This window comes from Mustela nigripes, chromosome 5 (genome assembly GCF_022355385.1).
Source record: "Mustela nigripes isolate SB6536 chromosome 5, MUSNIG.SB6536, whole genome shotgun sequence".
NCBI lineage: Eukaryota > Metazoa > Chordata > Mammalia > Carnivora > Mustelidae > Mustela > Mustela nigripes.
In genome coordinates this window covers 22,204,605-22,225,886 of record NC_081561.1, presented here as the reverse complement: position 1 = coordinate 22,225,886, position 21,282 = coordinate 22,204,605, and positions in this window count along the sequence as shown.

Here is a 21,282-nt window from a genome sequence, read left to right as displayed (position 1 = left end):
TTGCCTTCAATTAACTCATAGTCTTCTTTTAATTTCCCCTTCAAGAATCCATATCAATGGAAAAGAATCTGGTGAGAAGTTTAAGATTTCCTGAAGCATTGTAAGACTGAAAAGAGAGACAGGTGCATAGGAATGCCATGGTAAATGACTTAAAAACCTCTACTGAGTGTATTTGTCATGCCCCAAAGTCCTTTAAGCATACTCTGTCCTTGAGGGATTTTAACAATTTTTTTAAAGATTTTATTTATTTATTTGACAGAGAGAAATCACAAGTAGACGGAGAGGCAGGCAGAGTGAGAGAGAGGGAAGCAGGCTCCCTGCTGATCAGAGAGCCCGATGCGGGACTCAATCCCAGGACCCTGAAATCATGACCTGAGCCAAAGGCAGTGGCTTAACCCACTGAGCCACCCAGGCACCCCACCTTGAGGGATTTTAAATCCCAACCTTGCACCTGTGCAGGGCCTTATCTCTCTCACCTCTTTTCCTAAAGTCATCTTCATGATGACTCTTCTGGCTAGCATTCATACTTCTTCTCTACTGACTGAACTGAGAAATTCATCTCTCCCAAATCTCTAGCTCGACTTGCACTCCCTAAACCATCCTCCCTTGAGAAAAGGGTCTTCTTTTTTTTTCCCCTGCAGATTTATTATTTTTTATTTTATATGTTGTTTTGTTGCAACTTTATTTTTTAAATTTTTTAATTCTTTTTGAGAGAAGGATGTGGGGGAGGGGCAGAGGGAGAGAGAGAATCCCAATCAGGCTCCACGCCCAGTGAAGAACGTGATGTGCGGCTTGATCTCACAACTTCATGATCTCAAGACCTGACCTGAGCTGAAATAAAGAGTCTGAAGCTCAATAGACTGGGCCACCCAGGATCCCCAAAGTTTGCTGCCATTTTATTAAAATATTACTTATATAACATAAAATTCACTCTTTGAAAATATACAGTTCAGTGGGTTTTGGTATATTGCCAGAGTTGTACAAATATCACTTCTTTTTAACATAATCCCACCTTTTATAATAGCAGTTGCAATCATCTAGAGCAACATATACATTTTGTTTGTTTCAAATGACACCAATTGTTACTCTCTAAAAGCATCCTGGTATTTTTTCATCTACTTCCTAACTTTTCACAGAAATTCCTACTGGCCTTTTTTCTACTATTCAGATGATTGCTGATACCATGTTCATTGATGGCTTTTATGTATCTGTTTCATCTCCCTGCATTCGTTGGGCGTGTAACAGTTGCAGTACTTACAACTTCATTATTAAGGTCATAAACGGTTGAGATTAAGTACTGTATTCTTTCCTTGCTTTGTTTCCTTCTCCCAGAACACTCATTCCTTCCTGTCCATGTAATGAGGCTTCCTGGGATCTCATGGCTCCTCTCCTTGCCTTCTTCTCTATCAACAGTTGACTCTGCAGTCTCTCATGACCTCAGGTTGTACACTTGGAGTCCATACTCTTCCTGTCTCCTCTTCCTTGACTTCGGGAGTTCTCTGTCTTCAGAGATGTCCCTTTTATAAATATATCCTTGTATCTCTTGCAATAGTCTTCATGGGCTGGTTGCTCACTTGATTGATACCAAGTGCTCAGGGTTCATAGGAATAAAAGCACCCTGCAAACTTGGCACAAAGACAAGTTCCAGAAAAGAATTTCCAGGTGAGGAGAGGAGCTATAAAAATGGCCCAAAATGTGAATATTATAAAAAGGTTGTGATTGAAGACCATTAAAGATAAAATGGTGCCTGAAAACAGTATGCGATTCAGACCTGCACTGTCCAGTATGGCAGCAACTAGTCACATGTGGCTATTGCAATGGATATAAATTGAAGGTAAATAAAATTTAAAATTCAATTTTATAGTTACAGTAGCCAGATTTCAAGTACTCAGTATTTGTGTCTAGTGGTTACTGGATTGTACAGGGAAGGAGAATTCAAATGCTTTGCACTCTTACTCTTGGAATAGGTAACCCTTTGGGGAGAGTTTCAATGCCGGCTACCTAGTAAACACATTAGTAACTTCCCTATGTAGCTGAAATCTCTAGTCCTCAAACATTTATTACTGTATCTGCTAAATTTGTAAGGTTATCCTTGTACATATTGGAGATGAGAATGACTTGACATTTATTTCAACTTTCAGAGTTTTCATGACTGTAAAATGCAATTTGCACCCCCTTTTAAACTCCGGCTTTAAACAATGAAAATAATGGCTAATAAGAATGCATACGGCTCTAAATTCAGCAGTGTTACTGAGTGTTTGTTGTGCGGTTACTAACAGAAGAAAATTTTATAGTTGTCCTCTTTTGATTTTAAAATTTGAACCCCCTTGCAATTTTAAAGTAAATATATGTTTCAGAATATCAATTTTTATATAACAATCTAGCCAAGAAAACCAAGGAGTCCACTTTACAGAAATGTGCAAAAGTCCTTGCTTCACACAGTGGCATTGTCTACGAGCTTTGGTTCTCATTAGCGAACAGAATTGGGCTCAATAGTCATTGTGCATGAAAGACCCCTGTAATAGTACATTTATAAAGAGTACAAGTGCCTAATTTGTAGAGTAATCCCTTTGTTCTATGATTTATACATCAGAATCAAAGCCAGGGCATATGGCTGGCCTTTGGTAATAGTAAAGTCATTTATCTAAAAAAATATTATTTCTAATGGCTCAGAAGCCCTGGAGAAAAACTTAATTAAAAAGAAATCATACCAGTGGCAGTTTTGGGTTTCAGTGTCAGTTAATGCAATTTTGAAAGTTGATGTTCTGTTGGGTTCTCTTGGTGTTTCCTAACCAAATATATTCTGAGAGTGGGACAGAAGAGGCCCCCATTATTAGGGCAATATGTCATCCCGGTACAGCTAGCCTTATCCTAGCTCTGATGAAACAAACTTTTTAGGGAGTTCAAGCTACCACAAGTGGTGTATTTTAATTAAAATAATCAGATGGGTAATTTGAATAAGAATGTATTAGTCAATACCTTGAGGTTGGCCAGCTTTATTTTTGAGGTTGTGTAGATCTCAACACGAGTGTGAATACATTACAGTATTGACTTCAAATTTTTTTTTTTTTTGCTGGGCACCTAGTATTATGCCTACCGTATATCTGCTCAATAAAAGTTAAGTGAGTGAATTAATTAATGAATTTTTAAAAATTTGCTTTTGGGTATGAAAATAGACTTACACCTAACATGCCGGTAGGAGCAATTTCAGCAATATACCACATGATGGGGTTGGTATTCTACAAACAGAGACTTCGAAGGCAAAGGAACCCTTGCTGCATTTCTGGTTAGGGTGAAATAATTTTGAGATGGGTAGAAAACTATTTAAAAAGTTCTCAAAAAAGGCTATCTTCCTTCCTTTTTTGTTTTGGATTAAATATTGTACAATTGTTTAAAAGCAGATGTCTTTAAAAAAAAAACAAGAGAAGAAACCACCAATCTAGAGCACTTCTCTTAAGTAGGAATTGAATCTGAGTTACCCAATGAATTTTCAACAAGCAACGGATACTTTTGTCTTACCTTGGACTTTCTAAATCAGAAATCTTTGGAGCAGGTAAGGGGATCCACATTAAAAAACAAACCAAAAACCCGAAAACCAACTCCACTGATTCTCTTTCTTAGTTAGAATTAAGACTCTAAAATAGTGGGATCATATAATTAAATTTATTCAATTTTTTGTCTCTTCAAATTGGTATGTTATAAGGAAACGAGAGAAACGGACTTCCAGAGGGCGAGAGAAAAGAGATAGACAAAGCCAATGTGATAATTCTGATGTTATACAACTGGGGGAGTCTTTAGTGCATGGGCAGTCTTTTCTATATGCCTGGGGTCCTTAAGATTATAATTCTTTTAGCACATTACAGTCATTGGCATTCATAATGATTCCACCCAGTCATTTGTTTCCAGAATACCTCATAATAATTTTCAAAGATCCCTGTAAAAACAAAACTGCCAGCAGCAATAAAACAGACACACCTGCAGAGAGTCACCCTTTCTGTTCCCAGCTTGTAGGTACGACGCAGCCCCAGCTTGTAGGTACGACGCAGCCCCCTTACCTCCTGTCGTTCAGTGCAACTTCAGGGATAAATTTTGTCTGTTTTCTACTTGGAATATTTGTTTGTGCATCTCTGAATACTAAGGGCAGGGTCTATATCTTATCTTTTCCTTTTTTGTGTGTTTAACCCAATGCTTTATGAAAAGTAGACATTTGATTTGACTTCAAATTATGCAGATAGCTAGAAAATTCATTCCTATCTAATTCTCCTGACAGGTCCAAGAATTGAGGCTTAGTGTGTTACTTTATTTGTTATTTTTATTATGCGAAAAGGGAAGAGATCTGTGTTGAATGATTTCTCTGGAAGTTGTCTACATAGGGGTCTTTTCTTTGTCTCCTTACCAAACAAAAGCAATGAAATGTCTTTAGAATATATAAAATAAGTACTTTTTAATAGACTTTATTTATTTATTTGACAGAGATCCCAAGTAGGCAGAGAGGCAGGCAGAGAGAGAGGGTGAAACAGGCTCCCCACTGAGCAGAGAGCCCGATGCGGGGCTTTTACCCAGGACCCTGGGATATGACCTGAGCCAAAGGCAGAGGCTTTAACCCACTAAACCACCTAGGTGCCCCCAAAATAAGTATTTTAATTTACTAGATTATATAACAGTACCATAACATATTAATTACATAACAGCAGATAAATATTTTCAAAAAAAATTCACCAGAATAAGTTGAATATTTTAAAGAAGGTGACTTCCTAAATATATTACAAGCATCCATATAAGACTCTAAAAGGAGCTATATTACAATGTTCCTCAGGATTGAATGATACTTTAACTCTCCTAATTTTTGAGTAAAGCATTTTGGCAAAGGATCTGCACCCACAGAGAGAAGAGAATACAAAATATTTATTTTTATTATGTTTTCCTCCCAGTTTTGGTTTCAGTAATACTAAAACTGCATGGATGGGTCATTAAGTCAGATTTAAGTTCTGTTAAAAACTAGTCAGTGGAGGATTTATGCATGATTCATATTTTGCTACAGTAGAATTAGCAATGGAAGACAATGTCCCTGTGGTTGAAAGAAATCATCCCGTTGGCATATGATTGGTTTTTCCAGATAACGCTGAGTAGTTCATACGTTTTAGGTAAAAAGAAATTTCAATTTATAAATTTAATTCCACCAATCTATTATGATGTAGACCTAAAATGTTATTTGTTCAAATATTTTGTCTGATTAACTGGATTTTACTCTATGATAGTCAATTTGTCGTGACCTTAGTAAGTTTGAGACAAACATGGTAGTGGAGTTTTAATTTAGTGCTTATAAAATCAACAGGACTGAGAAGGGGCCTCCAATCATTTATCTCAGTGACAATTTAATTAGGACTTGAAGAACTACTTTTGATCAAACTTTAATGCATGTGATTAGTTGGGATTATGTAACATTGAAAGAATCAGCAAGGATCTTCAAATAGGACTATTTCTTCTTTATCATAATCTAAATGTGTAGTCTAATTTGTTTATAAAATGCTAATAAGAGATCTCCTGTCAAGCTTCATTTTCAGTATTCCAAACAGAAGAACTGTTATTTGCCTCCTGTTATTTGTGACTCGAAAGGAGTCTTTTAAGCTTCATGCTGCTTTGTTTAGAATTATTTTTCTCTACCAACTGAATTCATCTTTTAGAGTTCCTGCTCTGGGACTTGGAGAAAGTTGAATCAGAATTCATATTCAGAATACTCCTCTAATATGTATCTGCAAAATATAATATAATATAATATAATATAATATAATATAATATAATATATCATGTAATATAATATGTAATAAATATGACATGGGCATATAATATGCACATGCAACAGAATTTTCAAAAAATAAATCCAAATTTTCTAAATATTTTTCTTTCTCGTTTTGGAAGGAATCATCATTATTTAAGAAAATATCCAACTAAAACTTTAGGGTAGAAGCTGAGATCCTGAAGCAAATATTAGTGAATAAATAAGCTAACCAATAATTTAAATTTCAATGTGGATGAAGACAACACAAAGACAGTAGAGCGTTACAGTGGTCAGCTCGAGGACTTTAATCTAAAACTTAATTGAAATGGCTGTATTTCTGGGATAAAAGAAAAAATCACTGCCTCCCTAAGTCCTCAAGTCTTCTATACATTCCAATTTTCTGCATGCTTTATACATATGCAGGTTGTGTGTACATTAAAAATGAAGCTTTTCTGTGATGTATAAGTTTTAAACTTAAAATTATTTTAGTAGAGTTAGGTAAAGTAATCGTGAGTATAGAGAAAAGTAGGAGGGAGTACACTCAAAGTGCCTAGAATGTGACCTTGTTTAGCTTTTATCAGACCACAGTTTATATTTGGGTCGTAATGGTAACACTGTTACTAAAATGCATGTGGACTTCTCTCTTATTGGGTGCTTTATCTAGTATCGCTCCTTATATTTGCAATAGACTATGAAGTAGATATGCTTCCCTTTTATAGACACGGCTCAAAAAAGTTAAGATATTTGTTCAAAATTGCACAGCTTACTGACTGTTCAAACCCAAATTTGAAGTCAGGTCTGTCTGGTTTCTGAACTCTTCTTTCCTCTATACTGCATATATGCATTTATGTGAAAATGAGATAAATACACGTATTTTGACTTCCTAAGTTATACGTAGCAGTGGATCATAAGAGCAGCAGTGCGCTGTATGTGCGAAGTTCAGTAGGGAAGGAGGATCTCCTACAGGGACTGGCATGGAAAGACTCTTAGATATGGGGGCTTGCCTGCTGCCTGGGCAAAGGGGACCACCAGTGGTCACACGAGTGTCCAAGGACACCCAGTAAGAGGGGGCTAGGAGTTTAAGTTCAACAGCACGAACTGAATGTCTGAGGGAAGGGCACTGACATTCAGCTTAATAATTTTGCCTAGGATCCAACCCGTCTAGGTCTTGAGTTTATGATTTAATACTTTCTCTGGTCAAAGGAGGATGCACCGGGTGACCTTCTCTTCTCAGAAGACCTTCAGTTGAATTCATGGTAGGGGATGTGAACCATAAAACATAGAATTTTTTTTAAAAAATCTCATTTATTTTTCCCCAAACTGACAAAAGGTCTGAGTTACAAAGGTCAGCCTTTATTGTAGTAGTAAAAATGCTCCTGTGTAATTTCAATTAGTGGGCTGAGAGTCTGTGGCTGGTGGGGAATGGCTTCCCTGGAGGACAAGGAGCCTTTTTGACTCCAGACTGTCCAGCCTGAGCTCATTTGGATGGACATGCCTTAGAGGTGATGCCTCTGGGCCGGGGTCACGACTGCTCTTGGACCCTTTAAAAGAGCATTGGTTTCAGTGGACAATGAGAGAGAAACAGGCTTTGCAACTTTTCGGCCCATTGTCTCTTCCCAAGGTTCTATTTTAGGAGAAAGAAAAGAGAGAAAGAAGAGGGCCTCACATAAAATGATTGAAAAATTGCTTAAAATTAATTCAAAGGGCTAATTAAATGTAATTGAATGAGTTGCTAGACATAAATCAAAATCAAAAGCTTTTCTTTCTCCTCTCTAAACCTCCTCAGAGAGTCTACTCCAAGTTGGACTCATTGTAGCCACGGCAGCTGTGTCATTGAATGTAATTTAACGCTGCACTCCCTCGGCGGTCTGCCTCTGGGCTGAGCAGCAACGTTACTCACACAATCACGAAACCATAATGAAGGCACATTGGGAGGCCATCCACGCCTTCTTACCTAAACCATCCCCAAACTGATTATGGGTTGCTTTTAAATTCAGTCAAATCTTATCAGATGCGGACTTTCCTCTGCAGTAAAGCAATGCCTTAACCAGTCCATCACTAGGAATACAGGTGATGTGTTTATAATGTGAGCTTCAAACCTACTACTCATCTGACCATGCACTTGCTGTCTGTCTCCCGTAGTTAAGGCTCTATAAGACATGGTTTATAGCTGTTACTTTTCTCTGCACAACATATAACGAAGCATTTTTTTATATAAGCACTTCTCTACAGAGTGATTATGTGGGAAAATAAGTACGTTAGCAATTTGGTTAGTTCTTGCCACAATAACGTTATGTAACAAATGATCCCCTAACTCAGACGTTTAAAACAATAATCTCTTCTCACTCTTACATTTGTGGTGCAGATGAAGGTTGGCTGATTTAGCCTGATTTTAGCTTAGCTGACTTGGCTTTCAAGCCATATGTTGGGGTCAGGACTTTCCCACGTAGCATTTACCTTCCTTAGATCAGTGGACTAATTCTTATAGTGATGGAAGACTGGCAAGAGGTCAAGCCAAACCATTTGAACACACTTCCCCAACATTTTATCTTCAACACCTCAAACATATGGAAAAGATAAAGCCATTGGACAAAGATGACCCATTCAAGCACCACCTACATCCTACTGTTACTATTTTGTTATATTTATTTTACCACATTTACATCTAACTCTACCCTCCATTAACTCATCTTATTTTTATGCAAGTTGAAGTTACAGACAACAGAATAGTTCACATCTAAACATGTAATAATGCATATCATCACCAAGAATTTCATATTTGTCACATTTTGAGTCCACTGTATGTACAAGGAAATACGCAAATATCGAGCATACTTTTTGAGGCATTTAGATGAATGTAGACACTAGTGTAACATACTCTTATCAAGTTACAGAACATGATATTGACCACAGAAAGTTCTCTCATGACCCTTCACCGTCCTCATCATCCTATCTCCAGGAGCAACCACTGTTCTGATTTTGTTTACATTGTGTAGCTTAGCCTGTTCTAGAACTTCATATACATGGTTCATACACAAAAAACATCAAAAGCATAAGGCCCGTTTTACTTAGCACAGTATTTTTTTTTAAGATTTTATTTATTTATTTGGCAAAGAGAAGGATCACAAGTAGGTAGAGAGGCAGGCAGAGAGAGAGAGGGGGAAGCAGGATCCCTGCTGAGCAGAGAGCCCGATGCGGGACTCGATCCCAGGGCCCTGAGATCATGACCTGAGCCGAAGGCAGCGGCTTAACCCACTGAGCCACCCAGGCGTCCTTTTAGCACAGTATTTTTGAACATTCTTACCTATTTGCATCATCAAAGTTTCTTTTTATTGCTGAGTAGTATTACATTGTGCAAATATACCAGGGAGTTTCCATTTTCCTATTGATGGATGTGTGTACTCTTTTGAGTTTTTTACAACTTGAAATAAAACTGCTGTGATCATTCTTATAGATCTCTTTTTGGGAACACGTGCTTTTTTTTTCATTTGATTAAATATGTAAGAGGAGAATTACTGGTAAGGTTATGTTATGGTTTAAAATATTACCCCCCAAATTTTTTGACACATTCCTCTTCAAAACTAGGACCCTAATTCCATGCACTGTAAGTGCAGGCAGGACTTAGAGTTTTGCTTCTAACAAATAGGATATGGAAGGAGTGAGGGTGCATGGTTTCAAAGACTAAGTCATAAAAGGCATCTTGACTCTCTCCTTACTTTCTGTGTCAGATCACTCATTCTAGGCAAATCCAGTGGACATATTGTAAGAAAAATCAAGTGGCCCTAGGAAAAGAATCATGTAGTGAGAAGATAAGTTCTCTTTCCAACAGTGTGCAAACAACCCAGCCATATGTGTGAGCCATCTTGGAAGTGGGCACTACAGCCCCAATCAAGCCTTCAGATGACTGAAACCCTAGTCCATACCTGACTAAAACTTCATAAGAGTTCTAGCTATGTGGCCTCCGAATTTCTGACCCACTGAAACTGTGTGATAATATATCATTATCCACTTAGTTTTAAACCATTAGGTTTTGGGTAGTTTCACAGTAACAGTAAATAACTCATATAGATAAGTTCCAGCTTGTCTTTGTTCTCTTCCATTTTACAGTCATCTTCCGTTCTTGGTGATCTGCCTTGTAGACTTAAGTTTGAAGGCAAAAGCACTATAGAGCTTGTTTAATCAGCTCAGACAGTTGTAGGGTCAAATCATTCTAGTAGTTGACTTCTCTAATTGTACCTTGACTGATACAGAATTCATAAACAAGAGTAGTTTCATAGAGGCAGAATCTTAAGCATGTGCTCAATAAATTGTTTCTGGGTTATTTAGGATGGTTTTTTTTTTATCAGATTAAGTTTAGACATTAATGACTATCAATAGATAAAAGGGATACTGTTGTCCCACGGCATTCAGTGGCAATGTAGTTATACAAAAATCATTATTACCCAAAGATACTATAATTAAGTGTATTGAAGACAAGTTTTGATTGACCAGGTATTTGCTGTTTTAGAATGTGTGTGTGTGTGTGTGTGTGTGTGTGTGTGTGTGTGTGTGTGAAAATGCAAAGTTGGTTGATTTTCTTAGTGTGTTGGAAAAGTTTGGGTGGAATGATGACCTTGGAGCTTACAATTCCTGGTTCAAGTTCCTTTATAAAAGTCCTGAAAGCATCTGGGACTGCTCTAAAAGAAACCTCATTCCTCTATAATCATGGTGCTGAGACTTCTGAAGATCAAACCCCAAGTCTGTTCCTCCAGAAATTGACTTAGTCAGTTTACCAACGAATCAATCCTTGCCTAAGTGGCTTGTATTGACCCCCACGGTAGTTGTCTAACAATGCACTCATGATTCTCCTCAGTACTTACCTTCATTTTTTTTTTCTTCTTGCTTATAGACCTATTAGTAAGCTGAAGTCGAGCAATCATTCTACAGAATGAGATTAAAGAATGTAGCAGGTATAGGCACCAAAAGAAGTGCATGATTTTTCCCATTTCTATCTACAAACCCAGGAGATGGGTATGTGAGTGGATCTTAAGAAAATGGGAATCATTCTAAAATGTTTTGTTGCTAGTACATTTGAGCACAATGGATTTTTTGTGTGTGTCACCCTTACAGCCTGCAACCTTGAGAAATTCACTTGTTAGTTCAAATAATTGTTTAAGCCAGTTCACATGTTAGAGCTTCTTGAATGAAAGAGAAGCCAAGTCCCATTGAGGGAGGACCTCACTACACTGCTGAGAAGTTTTATTGTTTATCTTACTTCTGGACTTCCACAAAGGGACAGGTGCTACTTACTAGGGTGAAGGGGAAATAATCCAACTTTTCAGTAGTTACTGGCAATCACTGTATTACACCAGTCACAGTGGTGACTTATGGAGGTCAAGTGATCATTGGAGTTTGGGCTCAGTTCCATCTCGGATTGGGTCCAGTGACTCCCTTGATCTACTCTGATTATCTGTCCAGTTTCAGTATGTATAATTGAAATGCTCCTACCCAGCAGCTGGCAGAATCCCCACAATGGTTCCCTGATACACGAAATGTGGGCTATTTTTGGTAGGAAAGGCCACGTGGAAGGGACTAGCACTGCCTCTACCTTTGAAAAGACTGACTACCCAATAAAACCACATTCCTGCTGGGACTGCAGAGACTGTGCCACCAGAAAAAGGAGATATTAGTCATGATCCCCATCATATCCCCATTCAACTCACCTTTTTGGCCAGTGGGAAAAAATAGATTGAGCTTTGAAAATAACAGCAGGTTGTTGTTAATAATTCAGATGGTAACTCCAATCTGCTGCTCCAGATGTGGCTTCACTGCTGGATCAAATCAGCATAACCCCTTACATCTGGTATGCAGCTATGGATCTGGTGAGTGATTTTCTCTATATATCTTTTAGTAAAGATGATGAGGTGGGGGTTGCTTCCAGCTGGCAGGCATCATTTTTCAGGGTGTTCAGTCATTTACCTAGTGGGAGGTTTGTTACATTGTACGGCATCTGTCATAGAAGGGACAGTGTTTTGTTTTCACTGGAATAGTCACTTATTACAGATACGGATTTTCCTTCCCTGGGCTCTGCCACAATATAATTTGTGAACTTAGGAAATTCCTTACCCACCATCATTATGTCTTCCATACAGCATTGCTTCTGACCAAGGAACTCATTTTGAAGCAAATAAAGTAAGACAATGAAACCGTATTTATGGAATTCACTTCTCTTACCATGGTCCTCTTCATCTTGGATCAGCTAGTTTGAGAAAACAGTGAGCTGGTTCTTGAAGTCTCAGTTATAGAACCAACTAGGTGGAAACACCTTTCTAAGCAGGGGTGGTCCTCCAGGACATGGTATATGCTCTAAATCAGAAACCTTTACATAGGTACAGCTCCTGACTTTAGACACTGTTGCTCTACAGGCTTTAGTTAGTTCCAAATGAGGGAGTATTTCCACTGGAGGGAAGAATGATGATTCCATTAACATGGAGGCTGAGACTGCCAGCTGTCCACTTTGGACACCTCATGCGGGTGAACCAACAGAATATGATTTACTGTACTGGCTGGGATAGTTGTTCTTGACTAACAATGGGAAATTGGGTTGTTAGTACACAGTGGGGTTATATTAGTTATCTAGGGTTGCTATAATAAAGTACCACAAACTAGGTGACTTAAAACAATAGAACTTGGGACACCTGGGTAGCTCAGTCAGTTGACCATCCAACTGTTAATTTCAACTCAGGTCATGATCTAGGGGTGGTGGGATCCAGCCCTACGTCAGGCTCTGTGCTGGGTGTGGAGCCTGCTTAAGATTCTCTCCCTCTCCCTGTGCCTCCTCTCCACCCCCAGCTTGGACTATTTCTCTCTCTAAAATACAAAAACAAGAACAGTAGAACTTTATTTTCTCATCATATTGGAGTCTAGAAGTCTGAAGTCAAGTTGTCAGCTGGACGGCCCTTTCTCTAAGGGCTCTATAGGAGGATTGATCCTTCCTTCTCTTTCTAGCTTCTGGTGGTGGCTTGCAATTCTTGGCATTCCTTGGTTTATAACTGCATTGCTTCAGTCTCTGCCTCCATCCTCACATGACCTTTTGTTGTGTGTTCTGTGTCCATATCTCCTTCCTCCTTTAGGGTCCATCTTAATTCAGTATGGTCTTATCTTAATCTGCAAGTACTGTATTTTCAAATAAAGTTAATTCAGTGGTTCCAGGTGGACATAAATTTGGAGGATCACTCTTTAATAAAGGGGGCAAGGAGGAATATGTCTATATATTCTGTGGGATGCCTCTTAGTGCTTCCATGTCCTGTGATTAACGTCACAGCAACTCCATTCAGTTAGGAACAAAAATGCAAAACCATAGAGAAACAATTCAGCCAAGACTGCTACAGGCCAGGTCATTCATAAATGAACATTTGGGCCATCCCACTGGGTGAGGTTATCACAACTGGCTGTAATACTTTATTTTTTTAAAAGATTATTTATTTATTTATTTATTTGAGAGAGAAAGGGAGAGAGAGGAAAAGGAAGAGAGAGAAGGAGGAGATCAAGGAGGAGGAGCAGAGGGAGAAGGAGAAAGAGAGAATCCCTAGCAGAGAGATCTGCGCTGAGCCTGATGCAGGGATCCATCTAGGACCCCATGACCTGAGCTGAAACAGAGTCAGATACCCAACTGACTGAGCCACTGAGGCCTCCTCCAGCTGTATTACTTCCTAAGAGCAAAGGGAATAATGATTATTGGAAGAATGTATTTATACACACACCGTGCAGAAATGAGCACTATAATAATTACAAATATTTTTCATTATTTTGATGTGAGTGAGTATATATAAACCAAATATTTTCACTTTCTTTCCCTCTCTCATTTTCTTATCATTGAACATGCAATTTCCTAATAGTAGATATCTTTTTATCTCGGTATTTTAGTAACATATCAAAATCAGAGTGTGAATCAGAAGAAAAGCAGATATCATCAAAAGATAAAAAGAAACTTCACATTCTCTTTTGGAGTTAGTGTTACCACTATTTTTTTTTTTTTATAGTAGGCAACACAACCATATAATGCTAGGCAGAAATAAGGCTCTATTTGGAAATTAAGTAAAGTTTAAAGATATGTGTGTGGCTGCCAGTGGGACAAGGAGTGGGCTGCACTGGGTTTGTAATATCTCAGCTGAGCTCATCTAAACCATGTTTATCTTCCCGGTACATTTTCCATTACAGTGGGTGACAAGAGACATTTTTTGTGCAAAATTTGGAGAATAGAAGTACTTCAGTCATCAGCCATATATTGTTAATTCTTGAAATATTGAGACACCATCATGAGGCACTTTTGTATCATGTGTGGCTTGTATCTAGTTGGAAGACATATCAGGTCGTCTCAGGGTAGCAGCTGGGCCTACAATTACTCTACTTCACCCTGGGTCCTTTCTCACTTCCCTGACTCCAGGGAAAGATGTACACTAAGTTCTGTGAAGAAGGGACCAGCTTCCCCAACAGGAACTCCATATTATTCAGGTTAGAGACAGTGAGAAGTAACTCACATTCCAAGCTATTTTATGGATCCGTCTCATGCACAAGATAAACTCCAGTCATTATTTTTTTATTAACATATAATCTGTTTTTTGCCCATGGGGTACAGGTCTGTGAATCATCAGACTTACACATTTCACAGCACTCACCATAACCCATTCCCTCCCCAATGTCCATAATACAACCACCCTCCCCCTACCCCCCACCCCCAGCAACCCTCAGCTTTTTTGTGTGTGTGAGATTAAAAGTCTCTTATGAATTGTCTCCCTCCCTGGTCCCATCTTGTTTCATTTTTCCCTCCCTTCCCCCCACAAACTCCTGCCCTACCTCTCAAATTCCCCATATCAGGGAGATCATATGATTATTGTCTTCCTCTGATTGATTTATTTCACTTAGCATAATACCCTCTGGTCCCATCCATGTTGTTGCAAATGGCAAGATTTCATTTTTGATGGCTTCATAGTATTCCATTGTGTATGTGTACACACACACACACACACACACACACACACACACACACACCCCACATCATCTTTACCCATTCATCTGTTGATGGACATCTAGGTTCTTTCCATAGTTTGGCTATTGTGGACATTCCAGCCATTATTTCTTTAAATAAATTTGTTTGCCCTATTTTTTCTCTTGTGTTCTTCTGGGACTCTAATATATTGTGAAGCCTTTTGATATATTTGGTAGATTTTAAAGATTTTTATATTTGTTCTTCCTGTTGGATAACTTCTCTTATTCTGTCTTTACGTTCTTTCCTCTGTCATCTACCATCAACTGTTCAGTCCCTCAGGAGATTACTTTGAGTTTTTTTCAGTTCTAAAATTTTTATGATTTACATTTGTCTGCTGAGATTTCTTGTTTGTGTATTCATTAAGAATGTATTTTTTTCTTTCCATTTTTTGAATACAGTTTAACTTCTTTAAAAGCCTCTAAAAATTTTTTCCCACTTCTGTTGTCTTAGGTTCAATCTCTATTGATTGACCTGTCTCTTGATCATGCATCCCACTTTCCTATACTTATAAGGTCTAGTAATTTTGGATTGAAACCTGGGGTTTTTGATGATACATTGTAGAAATTCTGGATTTTTTTTTTTAATGCTCTTCTTGGTTGGACTCTAACTTCAAACACTGTCATTTCTGGCATAAGTGTAAGCTAGAAATATCTCTTCAACTCTTTAACCCTTAGTTTAGCTGCTTGAAGTCTTTCCTGTTCATGCATAATTCAAGGGTCAGCAGGAACTTTGGCAGTTTATATGCAGAATTAGGTCTTCATGTCTGAGCTCTTTCCTTTCCTGGATTTACTCCTTTACTCTCCGCCTATTATGTTTGCCTAAGCTCTGTCCTCTGTCATTCAAGTCCATAAGGCTGCAGATTTTCTATCTCAAATATAACTACCCTGCAGGCTCTTATTTGATCCTGTCCTAATGGAAAAAATAGAAAGACCCTAAGAAGGACAGATTCCCTTAGTTCATTTGCCTTCTTCTAAGTGTAGATTTCCTTTCAGTTTTTTTCTGCTTTTGGTTACTCTCTAGCATTTTCAAGGTGGGTTTTTTTGTTGTTGTTGTTTGTTTTTATTTTTTACAGTGTTTATTGTTATCTATGATCTATGAAAGAGTTGTCTCCAGTAATGGAATCTGGAATTCAAATTCAGTTTAAGTCTATTTGCATCATTACTTTAACATCATCTGCCCAATGCAACTTGTACTTGTAAGCCTCAAATCAAAAAACAAGGATGTATATTCTACTCGCCAGGAGACCATGAAAAGGATCTGAATTTGTAATATAACGACGGGGAGTAAGGAATTATGATTAATATTAAATTTACCACACTGGTTAGGCAAAAACTATATACCAGTGCCTCATATAGACTGTGGTTTTTATGTCTTGTCAATTGAATTATCTTAAATATACTCAGGAAACACTGGCAGCATTTACAATTTTCTATATTATTGAGAAACAGATACCAAAAGGGATTCCAGCAGAAATCAAGTGGGAGCTGAGAATAATCCACCTGAAACATGTAGAAATCTGGTGGTTCCAAGGGGACTAGCAGTTTCTAAAGAAAGAGCCAACAAAATGAACTACTTTACCAAAAAGTTGACAGAGATATCTTCTACCCTCAGTACCTGAATAGGAGATAGGCCTCTTGGAGTTAGATCACAGGTGAAGATCGGGGGGAAGTAGGCCTGAGGATTTATTTAAAGAGACAGAGAGATGACTTTGGTTGATCTGGATATTATCAAACTAAGTTTTCCATAGTGAATCAAAGTGGAGCTCAAGGGCCAAGTAGAATTCAATTATTGAATCATTGAAAAAGCTCCAAATTTTATTTATAATTTTTTAAAAGGGTTATTAAAAGATGTTCAGTGAGTGTAAAACAAAATGCTTGATGGTGAGAGAAGGCTTCTCCATGGCAAGGATTGGTATGAAAACACAAAAAATGAGTAGAGGTTATTGGGCCAAAAGGGTGAGTGGGCACAGTCCAAGCAGAGGAGGATGCATATACAAAGGCACTGTTTCTGACAGTAGCTTTCCTCACACCTGGCCTTGAAGAAGGTCACCAAGGTTCAGGATTGGTAATCGAGTGGGAGACCACGTTAAAACATTCAGTGTTTGTTTCATTTTTCCTGGAAAATTATCACTGTCTTAGTCTATTTGGGTTGCTATAAGATTGCCACAGATTGGGTGGCTTATAATCAACAGAAACTTGCTTCTTACAGTGGTGGAGGCTGGGGAGTCCAAGACCAAGGCACCTGCAGACTGAATGTCTGGTGAAGACTCACTTGCTGGTTCAAAGGTACCAGTCTTCTCACTGGGTCCTCGCGGTGGAAGGGATGAGGAAAGCTGTCTGAGTGTTTTTTGTAAAGACACTAATTACATTCATTAGGGCTCCACCTTTGTGACATAATCACCTCCCCAAACCTCATCTCCAAATACCATCACATTGCAGATGGAGCTTCAACATACCAATTTTGGGGAGGACACAGAATTCAGTATGTAACAGTCACCGATTGTCTTCAAGCAGATCAGTGGTATAATTTTTTTAATTGTAAGGAAATAATGCTGGATGTTCTATGAAGAATGGCCTGAAGGTTTGGGTGGATAGGAGAGCCAGTTGCTTGATGAAACACAGACTAAACAGAGGGAATAAAAAATGTGGAGACCAAAGAGTAGGTTATTTCTGTAGTCCAGATAGCAGATGATGTTGTCTAGATATTTTTGGGCTAAAGATTAGAAAATGCCAAGGCTATAATGATTTTTTAAATGGGAAGTAGTTCATTTTACTCTTGGCAGAGAGAACTTTAGCAACTTTCAGATATTTAACCAGCTAGGACTGATAGAGTTCCCATGTTCTTCCATTCACTCTTTGAATGCCCCACAAAATTGTGTGGGGTCATTCATCCATCTTCCGTTTGCGAGAACAATATACCAGAATGTGCAACGTTTTCATTTCCTTTATATAAGGAGCTACCTTTTTCTGTATTGATATGTATGAAATTAGTGTAGTAATAAAGAACATTTTATGGGTATCTGCTATAAAGTGGGGATGTTTGGCTGAAATATTATAATGGAGGAAGTGTTACTATTTTCTTAACGAGGAAAGGGTTTGGTTTGGTTTTGTTTTGACAATTGGGCATCAGAATTTTGAACTAAATTTGAACTTAGTGGTATATGAATTAGTTTCCCCTTGGTTATATGTGACTGCATTTTGTCCAAGAAAAACAATTTGAAAGCCTTGGGAAAAAACTCAAACAGCCTCTTAATATATCAAATAACTCTTACAAAACTATTCTTTGATGTTAAGTGTGAAAGTATCAGAAACATAGAGATTAAATTTCCTTTGGGACATTTCTACATGAGCAGAAAAAGTGCTTAGTAAAACACCTTTTGGGTTTTGCCTATTCCCTAAAGTATTTTAAAAGGAAAACAGGCGTTTAACAAATCTAAGAGCAGCTGAGATTTTACATCTTTTACAGAGACATATTGTGTTACTTAACTTCTTTTCCAGTTCCTTTAGTTTAAGTCTTTTTAATATATTTGGATTTTCTAAATTTTGTCAACTTGGTTTTAGTTTTGGATGAATATTTTCAAATGGGACCAACAGAACGGCCAGGAGAAACTGGCAACAAACATGGTACTCTGAAGAATTTCTGAATTTGAGGTATATCTTTCCTCTGTTTACAAGTACATCATCTTTATTAAACATGATTTTAATTCAGTGAGGGCAAAGCTAGCCCTGAGAAAATTGGGATATAGTCAAAATTTGTTGGCCCTGAGTAATGTGGGTCCTGCATAAAGTGTACCATGGAACTATCATGCCTTTCTTATAGGATCAATGTTGTTTTCCTGAGTTCTACTGTGATTCAGTGATTTAAAAAAAATCTTTATTGGTTTTCATGATTCACTTTCTTTTTTAAAGAAATACATGTTCATGAAGAAGGAAACTAAAACTAACACCTCTTCAGTGTTCACTTTGTACAATGAACGGAGCTAAGCCCTTTACTTGAATTACATTAATATTCTCTCTGAGCTTGGTGAGTGCTGTGAAGTGTGTACACCTGGTGATTCACAGACCTGTACCCCTGGGGATAAAAATATATGTTTATAAAAAATAAAAAATTAAAAGTAAAAAAAAAATATTCTCTCTGAGCTAGTGAAAGAAGACTTAATTTCCTTTGTTCACAGATGATCAAATAGAGTCAAGGGTTAATGTTCATACTCAAGAAATAGTGGCCCTGAGCTTTACGTTTTGATTCTCCATCCCACTCTCAAAGTTATTGCTCTTTCTACATTTCTGTGTGTTTTGTTCTTTTTTTTTTTTTTTAACCCTCCTGTCATTTAAAGATGGATTTTTCCCAAGGATCTGTGCTTGGTTTTATTTTAGCTGTGGTTTTCCCCTCTCTGATGATATCCAATCTGAGGTTTGTACTTAATACCTCTATGTAGGGGATTCCCGTGCATCTGCACCCTTTCCATCACTGCCATTGTGTCAGATCCTCATTGAATTCAAATTTAACTTTACAGAAAAAATTTTTAAGTATATAGATTCCTTTGAAGAATTTTGAATCTTTAAACTAATATTCCCTGTGGGGAAGGTAAGTTGTCCAACAGGAATACTCATATTTTAAATGGTCTTATATTCAGATTTGTGTGAAAGTTTGGATATTTGTCTGGCATACAATGAATAGCAGATATAAATCTTGTTAGAACAGATGTGCTAAAGCACTGATTTCACAGTTTTGGATGGGAGTATTTTATTTTTAGAGCCAATATCCCTACTGCATAAATAAGAAAATTAATTAGTTAATTAATTCTGGAGACCAAAGTGTCCTGAATTTATGCTTTTGTTTTAACACTGACCCCATTATATTGCATATATACATGTCTTCTTTAAGGAAAGTCTATTTTGATTTCTTTCATGGAAACAGAATCCTACAGAGCATCTTTTCTCTGACATATGAGATTCTTTGGCAAAAGTACAACTGGATTTTCTCAGCTTGCTGTGTCTCCTGTGAGACCAGCAGGAGAGAAAACTGGTTGGCAATTCATTTTCCCAGTTAGCATGTTCCCTTTCAATATTTTAAATGTGTGGTCTCTTGTAAAATCTTTTACTGAACTTTGATTCTGTTCTTCAAGTCTTCAGTTCTTCTGCTGTACAAGATTCTCACACATACAAAAGGTTCAATTATAAAAAAAAATATGTCTCTACTATGGACTGTAATAAAATACGATATTATGATTATATGAACAATCACACCTCCACCAGTGATAATCGAAACCATTACACAGCATGTGCCAAGCTTCACACGTAACTGCTCATGAAGGTAATCCTAAACCTTTGGGTAATTTGGCCAAATTCCTCTAATTATCTTCAAGGTTATATCACTGCTTTCATCATTAACTGTATTTATTAATGCAATAGCTTCTTAATAGGACTTAATAAAATAATAAATATTTATTATGAAACCATCATGAACATTTTTGAGTTTTTAACAGAAGCTGGGGATAGACAGAAAATTCAAAGTTATTTCACTTTAGGTGATCTAAATATTTAAGTTATTTTTCAGTAGTACTTTATTTAGGGCTGTTATCTGTTTTAAAATAAACTTTTCATTTAAAAATCATTTTTAATTTATATAAAATTGCAAAGGTGATAAAGAGTTCTCATATACTCTATACTCAGTTTCTCTTATTATTAGTTTCTTGCAAATATGGCACACTTGTCAAAGTTAGTGAACCTATATCGACATGTTCTTGCTAGATAAAAGCCATACTTTATTCAGATTTCCTTAGTTTTCACCAAATGTGCTTTTTCTGTATTGGGAACCTGTCTGGGATACCACATTACATTGTGTATCCCTAATAAACTCTTTTGCTCAGTTTTTCCCATTTTTTTAAAAAGATTTTTTATTTATTTATTCGACAGAGAGAGATCCCAAGTAGGCACAGAGGCAGGCAGAGAGAGAGGAGGAAGCAGGCTCCCCGCTGAGCAGAGAACCCGACACGGGACTCGATCCCAGGACCCTGGGATCATGACCTGAGCTGAAGGCAGCGGCTTAACCCACTGAGCCACCCAGGAGCCCCAGTTTTTCCCATGTTTTGATAGCCATGACAGTTTTGAGGAGTATTGGTCAGGTTTTTGCAAAGTCCTTCAGTTGGAATTTGTCTGTTGTTTTTCTCCTGATTCTAGTGGGCGATGGTTATAAGTTTTTAGAGGAAGAACATGGAGATGATGTGTCATTCTCCCCACATCATATCAAGGGTATATACTGTCAACATGACTTACTAATACTGATGCTAACCTTAATCACCTGGCTGGGTTTATGTATACCGAGTTTCTCCAGTATAAAGTCACTCTTCCTTTCCTCTTTCCATACTGTGCTCTTTGGCTGGAAGTTGCTAGGTACAGCCCTATTCCCAAACTCAGCCATAATCCCCTGCTCCCCATCAGGAGCAGGAGGTTAAGCTCCCTTTCCTTAAGGGCAG